The sequence below is a fragment of the Cupressus sempervirens genome, chromosome 11 (assembly GCF_028749045.1).
Source record: "Cupressus sempervirens isolate cs-2001-9-10 chromosome 11, ASM2874904v1, whole genome shotgun sequence".
In the NCBI taxonomy this organism is placed as follows: domain Eukaryota; kingdom Viridiplantae; phylum Streptophyta; class Pinopsida; order Cupressales; family Cupressaceae; genus Cupressus; species Cupressus sempervirens.
The window spans coordinates 621,038,075-621,048,143 of NC_143128.1; the positions used below are offsets into that span (position 1 = coordinate 621,038,075).

At 33.1% G+C, this 10,069-nt stretch overlaps 2 pseudogenes across 2 annotated transcripts; both read right to left on the minus strand.

Annotated features, from left to right (window-relative positions):
- Positions 1–2,352: 2,352 nt before the first annotated feature.
- On the minus strand, positions 2,353–3,676 carry LOC149531229 (uncharacterized; annotated as a pseudogene). Its single transcript, XR_016358533.1, has one exon. The product of XR_016358533.1 is annotated as an uncharacterized LOC149531229 (transcript).
- A 4,353-nt stretch (positions 3,677–8,029) lies between these two features.
- LOC149531230 (uncharacterized) lies at positions 8,030–9,440 on the minus strand (annotated as a pseudogene). The gene has a single exon (XR_016358973.1). The product of XR_016358973.1 is annotated as an uncharacterized LOC149531230 (transcript).
- Between the last annotated feature and the right edge of the window lie 629 nt (positions 9,441–10,069).

The following is a 10,069-nucleotide window of genomic DNA, read 5'->3' on the forward strand; positions in this document are numbered from 1 at the left end:
GTGTTGACTAATTTTGATCTTATCATTAGAAAAATCTTACATATCTTCTCTTGGTGGATGGTATAGAGATGGTAATTCTTCATCTAACTCATTGTGTTACCTTTCTATACTAGATTTTTTACATTTATGTGACAGTTTTCCATGTAGCTGCCAAGAATGAGAACAAGCTTAGTGATAAGGTATTAATTAATAATATTCAATAGGTATCGATGTTTTTTATTCTCTCTTGATTTGAAGGGATACACAATCTTAATTATGCCCCCCTTCACTTTGTGTATCTAGATATGTGGATTTGATGCATTAGAAACCATAAATGAAGTTTGGTAATATCTACGAGCAATAAAATCTTAAATTGTATTGATGACGACTACCTGTTCATTGAAAAGTTTTGTCATATGGCATCAAATTAAAAACCCTCAAATACAGGGTGCCAAACTCCCCTATTCAACCATCACAATTCCAAGTTGTATAATGTGAGCTCTAGGGCCATGACTAATAAATAAACAAAGTAGTGATTGTTGCCTAAAAATGGTCACATACAATACTATCGATACTATCTATGTGAATCAGGCAAAGAGAAAGCATTTTACATTTATATCTACATATAGAAAATATAATTTGGTCGGCTTCTAGAGAACCTATTGGATTTAGTCTCCTAGATAGTCATGGCAAAGTTTGAGAATCACACCATGACAATAGTTTATGGTTAGCTATAATTTGACTTTCACTGCATACACCATATAGATGTTTTAAATATATCTCAAATGAATTTTTATTGGTGCAATCAAATCTGCAACAAGTATGGTTGTTTTTGTTATTTCAGGAAATAATTATGTAGGGGGTTGTGTATTCTTCACTAGTAGACACTCAATTTCCAAGAGATAGTTTCCATATTTCCTATGTCATCTTATAAAGTAAATAATTTTAGCCTTTGTCTCCCTAGATTTTGTGCCTAGATAGGCCACACTGCAATATAATATTTTTCATTTCTTCAATTTAAAGTTCTTTAAGTTTTATAAAGGTCACTTACATATGCACATAACCCAAGGGTTTGATGTATTTTGTATGTTACTGATAAAGCTATAGGTAGAGCAATTCATGATCAAGATAGGCTTTCAACAATCACAAAAGTTCTAAGTAGGGTTATTAAGAGAGACAATGACATACAAAGTGCCAAAACTATGTTTCAATGAGTGTGACCCACACTGAAAGATAATAGGGTTGACCCTTGGACCTTTGGGATACAAGTACTAGTTATATAACATATGATAAAAAGTTATTTTGGGTTCAAGTCTATTTGGAGTGTGATTGTCCATATCTATTAATAGTCTAAGTCTTGAAGACAATGTTGCATACTACTATATATATATAGCATGTTGTACTGAGGAAGATTGTAATGCTTTTATTATTGTTACCTATTTCAAATCGGTTTACACTTACTTGGTTGTTGGTAGTAAGCGGTCCAAGATGAGCAATAATCTCAATTGTTTGAGTGGTCCTTGTATGCAAGCATATGCAAAGTGAATGCAAATCGACGAAGGAAAACCTGTGTGTTGATAATTATGTGAATTGATGCAATCAACAACAGACTAATATTTTTTGTACTGCAGAATATCGGTGATAGTGGTTTGTGTGGTGGAATCGAACTCAATTCTTATATTCTGGTAGAAAGTTCAACTTTATTGGCAATAAGCTTTATTCCTATTTTAGGATAATCGATAGTTTATAATTTAGTATCATTCCATCGTATCTTCATAATTAACACGCTTCAGAATATATTAAAATCACTGGAAATATGTATGGAAGGTTCCGAGAAAATAACTGGAAATATATATGGAAGGTTCAGTGAAAATCTCCTGCAAACATAAAAAAATGTGCAATTTTATTTATAGGAGAGAATAAAACACAGAATTGTTTTCAAGCAGAAATGAGAAAACAAGAGGAGATCTACAAAATAAAATCAAAAAACAATTTTTTTTATCAATATTCACCATCAAATTTCTTTCTCTAACGGTATTTAAGGAAGGTTCCGAGAAAATAACTGGAAATATGTATGGAAGGTTCAGTGAAAATCACCTGCAAACATAAAAAAATGTGCAATTTTATTTATAAGAGAGAATAAAACACAGAATTGTTTTCAAGCAGAAATGAGAAAACAAGAGGAGATCTACAAAATAAAATCAAAAAACAATTTTTTTTTATCAATATTCACCATCAAATTTCTTTCTCTAACGTCCATTTTAGAAACACAAAGCTTTATATAACTATGGAACATATTATTTCACACAGGCACCCTCTGGAATTGAGTCTCTAAATAAAATCAAAATTTCATTCAATTCAAGCACATTGCAATTTAAACATTCAATGTATTCATTGACACAGAATACTTGTATAAAGAATAGAGAATCCATTAATAATCAACCGCTACCTATTTACAACCGAATCGAATCAAATGCCATGCCTGCAAATTCGCTCGATCTTTTTTCTGCCTAAATTTCAAACAACCGACAATGCTCACAGTCCGTCAACAAACGGAGATAGGAGTTAACCATCTTGCACTGCAACGGGACTTGACATCATCGTGAAGAACTCATCGAGGCTGACCTGGCCGTCCCCGTCAGCATCTACCCTTCGAATCATGTGATGACATTCGTCAAAGCTTGAAGTCTCTCCTAGCCTTCTTAAAACTCTGCGGAGTTCATCGGCAGAGATGGAACCATTGCCGTCGATGTCGAACATGTTGAAGGCATTCTTAAGATCCCGCAGGCTCGCAGCGCTGTCAACGCCACGTGTATTGAGGACAACGAATTCGGACAAGTCCACGTAGCCGTCTCCGTCCGAGTCAGCCTCTGCCATCATCATCTGCACCTCATCCTCCGTCGCATTGTTCCCGAGAGACCGAATGACGTGGCAAAGCTCCGACAGAGATATTTTGCCGTCACCGTCGGCGTCAAATTTATTGAAAACAGTCTGAAGCTCTTCGCCGCTCGGCAACGGACAAGAAATGCTCACAATACAATCGCTGCTACTCGAACTTCGCTCTTCTTCACGGCCTGAAATTTTCATAGGCGAGGAAGATTTTCGCAGCCCAGATCTGGAGGAGAAAATGCAAGTGCTCTCTGGTTGCCGTCCGGTAGATTCAGGCCGCAAATTCTTGCGGTTAGAAAACCAGGGGAATCCCATTGTTAACGAATCAGAGGTAAAAAATGAATGCTTTGAATTCTGCTTTGTAAGGAAAACGGATTTCACAATAAAAATTCCTGAAACTAGGGTTTCAGAAGAAATACTTCTCAAAACTAGGGTTTGCTGCTCTGTAAAGCGAAAAAGGGTAAGAAATTCTATAATAAAACGCTCCGATTCTTTGCTTTTCTCCGACACAGCAAGATCTTTCTGGTTATTCAACGTCTGGAAGATGTTGCGAATTGAACAATCTGAACAAATTTGTAGTACACAGATAAGAGAAGACAAGCAGGGTTATATTAGTGGATTAGCGCGTAAACCGATTGGAGGAACCGCCAAAAACGAGTGACGATAGAGGAAGAGATGTGTTCAGCTTCTGTCTCTTTGCAAATTGCACAGGAAAATATAAAATGAGAGAAAAGAAAGTTAAAAAAGTGCAGGCCGTACGAAATTTCCGTGAACAGAAACTTCCCGACTGTTTCAAGTTTATTTAACGCCGACTGAGGGAAGTCAAGCGGTTCCCAACTTATTTAAGTTTTGGAGTAAAGCAAACAATATTTACGTGGGGTCCTACTTAACAACAAACATATAGCGTGCATGTCAATGCCGAACGAATGGGATGAGTTGTAGAAATATCCACAACTATTTCGAACTTTTCAACTGTAAAACAAGAGAAGTAAAGCCTAGAGGCATAAGGAGATTGAAAAATGAGAAGAGCGGGAGAGAATTGAGTTTAAATTTTATTTTGAGTATACAAAATGTATAACTTAAATGCATAGACACACATACACATTTACGAAGATCTTTATATGATTTTGTTATTATGAAAATATTTTTTAGATTAAATAAATAAATAAAATTATTCAAAATTGAACTAAAATAGATAATTAAATAGAAGTATAGATTGTAATTTAGTAAAGCGATAATTAAACATAATACTTATTTGGTTAATACTTACTTTCTTGGGCAATATTGTACTTTCCTTCTTCCTTGACAATCGTTCGGGCAACATCGGTTAATACAATCTCCCATCATCTTTTTTAGTAGTATGGGACAAATAGTGAGGAACCAAAGTATTGGTCCATAGAAAAAACTCTCGTCTCCTCTTTTGGTGCACGTGCTAGTTTATGCCTCTAAGAAGTTTGATTAGCAAGGATGTAATTAAGTTTTCTTAATTATTTCCCAAATTTCTACCAGTTTGAATAATTAGTTTATAACACTCCTACTTTAGTATATGCTCTAGATTAGACAAAAGATTAACTACTAAAAAAAATTGTTTCCATCCATCCATCTATCTATTTATCAATCTATAACATTGAAAATATTACATAGATATTATAATAATTCCACATTACAAATCTCTTAGGCTAAATATATTTAGCTCATGTTAATTTTGCAATGTAAAAAGATAACTATGAATAACTTCTTTAACACAATGATTAGTAGACCTCCTCATATCAAACTCTTTTGTATTCTTTTTGATGTTTACAAAATAAGGTATCAAATTTCAATGAGCATTGCACCGTTGTGAAGATGAAGTTATAAGCGAGGCAAACAAAAACTAGAAACAAAACCCGGAATGTCAACCGTATATTTCTTCAAGAAACCAAATCGTGTAGAACAGGCGCTGTTGACTCTTACGTGGATCTCAAGAGTATTATAAATTACGAAAGTTTGTCCGAATGAGTCCGTCACGCCATTGCCGTGCAATGATGTCAACATGTAACATATTTTGTTCGTCAGTCTGACTCTAAATAAGAATATGACCGTTTGATAACTTTGAAAATGTCTCCTTACTTTTCACAAATCGTAATGTCTACACCATTTGCACGTATTTATATTTATTTGAAGCCTTTCCCTCCAACGGTCTCAACAAGTCGGCGACATAAGGTTTACTTTATTTCAGTGTTTGGCAGCAATAATTCTCGATTCTAGATTTTTTGAAATTCACATTAACATAGTTAAAATGCTTCTCAATGCTAGGTATTCTTGGGATTATCACTCAATATTTGATGTTGTGCAATTCCTCTCTACTTCCGTAAATATGAGAAATAGCTCTTAATTCATGATGATATTCAAGATTTATTTCATATAGTAGAGGTCTACTTTGATGCTTTTAAATATTGTCAATTTTAGTTATAAAGAGTAGCGAGAGGAATTGTAAAGAAGTAAAGTATTGAGTGTTTCTATTGTAATATAAAGTGGTGAGAAAAATTGTAAAGAAGTTGAGCATTCAATGCTTTTATTGCGATATAAGGAATAGACATGGAGGAAATTGTAATGAAGTTGAATATTCAAATTGGAGGGCATTCTTTCATTTTCTAAATTGTGTAATCATAAGCTTTTGGTTGGTGGTGGTAGCCCTTATGACAACTATATAGTTGTTAGACAGAGCGACACAATGCCTATGTAACATTTTTTACCCTTTTTTATCCTCAAATGTTCACTAGGAGCCTTCCTTTGATAAGTTAAGGAGTCACATATATACTACTTCTTTAATAAATGCAATCATACGGTAGAATTTTTACATATAGTTTCATAATAACTAATTTGTATATATGATGGTTTGTTTTTCTATCCAATTCTTCCTCAAACTGATTGGTAATGTCTTAGAATACATCTTATTGGACTTTCGATCCCAAAGTAGGTGAACAATATTAAAAAGGTAATTATTTTTCAAATATAAAAAAGTTACCATAACTAGTCTCATTTGTGTACTATACACTAAATTAAGAATATATGAAAGTGCAATCGCCCAAGAATAGATTGACTCTGAAGAAAAATGAATTTGATTATCATATCATGCTTAGTATATGTAAATAAATCCTCATAATTTCTCAATGATATTTTATGAAGTAATTACCTGAATGTGAAGTTGATGTTATTGTATTTGTAATAGGTTTCAATACTATTGTAATCACTTGTACCTAACTAGTGATTTATCTATTTGCGTTCGACCAATTAGATGTTAGTATTTTTATTTTTAATTGTGAGTTTTGATTTTTATAATATTGATATGTTAGATTTATACTTTTTGAAATCATAAAAATTATTTTACTTCAACATGATTGGCTATATTGTTTTGGGTCTTATAGGAGTGAGCTTTATACAAGAATGTGATATATGTTTAAAAATATATAGAAAAAATGTCTCATAAAGTTTTTAAAAAAAATTCTATTAAACAATATTATTTTTTGAATATTTAAATATTGATGTACTTTAAAAATACATAGAAAAATAAATTATAATATATGTTAGTATTTTTATTTTCAATTGTAAGTTCTCATTTTTGTAATATTTATATATTAGTTTTACACATTTTAAAATAATATAAATTATTTTTACATTAATGATGAGCTTTATACAATGATATAAAATAAATAAAACTATCTAATTATTATTCAAAACTACATACTTTAAACATATAGAGAAAATGTCTCATAAATTAAAAATTAGTTTTAGCTATAAATATTTTTCTATTAAATAATATTGTTTTTTAAATATTTAAATATGTATGTTCTTTAAAAAACAAATTAATAATTTTTTCATAATTCTAAATTGAAAATTAAAATTGGTGGCTAATCTCAGAAAAAAATGCACCAAAGACAAAAAAATAAAAGTCAAGAAATTTTGTCAAAAAAATTGTTGTTTTCGATCACAAAATATATAGATCATGAACCATTAAAATTTTTATAATTTAAACTTTTTCAACTATTATTTAAATTATATTAAATATTATCATTACAATTTATTCTCTTATAACTATTGAATTTTAATCTTTACTGGTGCATTTAATTAAACTATTGTAAGTTATGGCAAATACAAGCTACTATGCGGTACTATTTTTTTTGTTGTCATTAATAGTTGTCATTGAGTTAAATGGTTCCTTTCTTTTATTTTTGTATTGGTTGATAGGTGTACCGACATTCTTGACATATTAGTTGAAATATTCTCCAAAGGATGTGCTTTAAACCTTTATCCTTATCTATATCAGCGTCGTTCCCCTTTATATGATGAAGAGTTATTTTGGGTTTGAACCTATGTGGAGTGCGTTAGTTTTGTTGCAGCCCTAGCATTTACCATGTAATGCACTGTCCATATCTATTGTTAATCTAAGCCTTGGAGACAATGTTAAATAAATGGAAATGTATATGAGTCATGTTGTACTCAGCAAGGTAGCCCATATTTCATTCTTTACCATTGGAGGAATGCTTTGGTGTTACCTATTTCAAACCAGTTTACACTGACTTGGCTTGGTTGTTGGTAGTAAACACTAGAAGATGAACAATAATCTCAATTGCTTGAGTGGTCCTTGTATGCAAGCATATGCAAAGTGAATGCAAATCCGACAAAGGAAAACAAATGTGTTGATAATTTTGTGAATTGATGCAATCAATAACAGACTATTATATCATTTTTGTATTGCAGAATATCGGTGATAGAGGTTTTGTGGTGGAATCAAACTCAAATCTTATATTCCGGTAGAAAGCTTAGCTTTACTGTCAATAAGCTTTATTCCTATTTAGGATAATCGATAGTTTAGAATTTAGTATCAATCCATCGTATCTTCCTCTTAACACGCTTCAGTATATATTAAAAGTAAATGTTATGAACTGTATTTATGGAAGGTTTCGACAAAATAATAACTAGAAATATTTATGGAAGGTTCCCAAAAAAATTCTTGGAAAAAATCAAAGCTGTGAAGATATGATTATTTATAATAAGAGAGAATCAAACACAGCATTGTATTCCAGCAGAAATGAGAAGACAAGTGGAGATTTTCAAAATAAAATAAAAAAGACAAACTTTTTATCAATATTCACCATCAAATTTCTTTTTCCAACCTCCATTTTAGAAGCAAAAAGAACATATTATTTCACACAGGCGGCCTCTGGAATTGAATCATTAGCCGCTCAAATAAAATTGAAATTGTATACAATCCAAGCACATTGCAATTTAAGTTTTGTACAGATTATTCAATGTATCCAGTGATCCAGAATACTGTATAATCACAGAAAAGAATAAAGAATCTACTAACAACGCAATCGCTACCTATTTACAACCGAATCAAATGCCATGCCTGCAAATTCGCTTGATCTTTTCTCTGCCTGAATTTAACAGATACGCTAAATAGTCCGTCAATTAACAGATATCGGAGTTAAACATCTTGCAATGCAACAGGACTCGACATCATCGTGAAGAATTCGTTGAAGCTGACCTGGCCGTCCCCGTCAGCATCCACCCCTCGAATCATGTGATGACATTCATCCAAGCTGGAAGCCTCTCCCAGCCTCATTAAAACTCTGTGCAGTTCATCTGCAGAGATGGAACCATTGCCGTCGATGTCGAACATGTTGAAGGCATCCTTAAGATCCCGCAGGCTCGCCGCGCTGTCAACGCCACGTGTATTGAGAGCAACGAATTCAGACAAGTCCACGTAGCCATCTCCGTCCGAGTCAGCCTCTACCATCATCATCTGCACCTCATCCTCCGTCGCATCGTTCCCCAGAGACCGAATGACGTGGCCGAGCTCCGACGGAGATATTTTGCCGTCACCGTCGGCGTCAAATTTATTGAAAACAGTCTGAAGCTCTTCGCCGCTCGGCAACGGACAAGAAATGCTCACAATACAATCGCTGCTACTCGAACTTCGCCGTTCTTTACGGCCTGAAATTTTCTTAGGCGACGAAGATTTTCGCTGCCGAGATTTGGAGGAGAAAATGCTAGTGCTCTCTGATTGCCGTCCGGGAGATTCAATCGGCACATTTTTGCGGTTAGAAAACCAGGGGAATCCCATTGTTGATGTACCAGAGGAAAAAAAATGAATGCTTTGAATTCTGTTTAGAAGCGAAAACGGAGTTTACAATAAAAATTCCTGAAACCAGGGTTTCAAAATGAAATTTCTGAAACTAGGGTTTGCTGCTCCGTAAAGCTAGAAAGGGTAAGAAATTCTATAACAAAACGCTCCCAGTCTTCGATTTCTCCGACACAGCAAGATCTTTTTGGTTAATCACTGTCTGGAAGATGTTGCAAATTGAACAATCTCAACAAATTTGCAGTACAAAGAAAAGAGAAGACAATCTGAAGCTTTATAGAGCGGATTAGCGCGTAAACCGATTGGAGGAACCGCCAATAACTAGTGATGATAGAGGAAAAGATGTGTACAACTTCTGTTTCTTTGCAAATTGCTTGACAAATATAAGAAGAGAGAAGAAAGTTGACAAAAGTGTGCAGGCCGTAGGAAATTTCCGCGAACAGAAACTTCCCGACTGTTGAAGTTATCCCAAAATGAAGTTTTTTACACGCCGACTGAAGGAAGTTAAGCGGTTCCCAACCTCTTGGAAGTTTTGGAGTAAAGCAAACGATAATAACGTGGGGTCCTACCGAACACCAAGCATATAGCGTGGATGTCAATGCCAAAAGAATGGGATGAGTTGGTGAACTTTCACAAATATTTGGCACTTTTCAATTATAAAATAAATTTATACAATAAATTAATAGTTATTTGGAATTTTAGGGTTATTATTAAAATATATTATTAACACCAAACATATAGCGTGGAGCTCAATGTCCTAAGAATGAGTTGAGTTGTTGAACTTTTTAACTAATTGGACTTTTCAACCATAACATAATTTCATGATAGTTATTTGAAATTTCATGAGAGTTGAGTTGTTGAACTTTTTAACTAATTGGACTTTTCAACCATAACATAATTTCATGATAGTTATTTGAAATTTCATGATAGTTATTTTATTATGTGAAAATATTATTCAAGATTTTATATTAATTTAGTAGTAGCAATTATTTATGTTAGTTTATTGTAAACATATAAATTAATAGATAAAGATGATGTATATTAATCTTGATTACTCATAATTTTCTAAATACA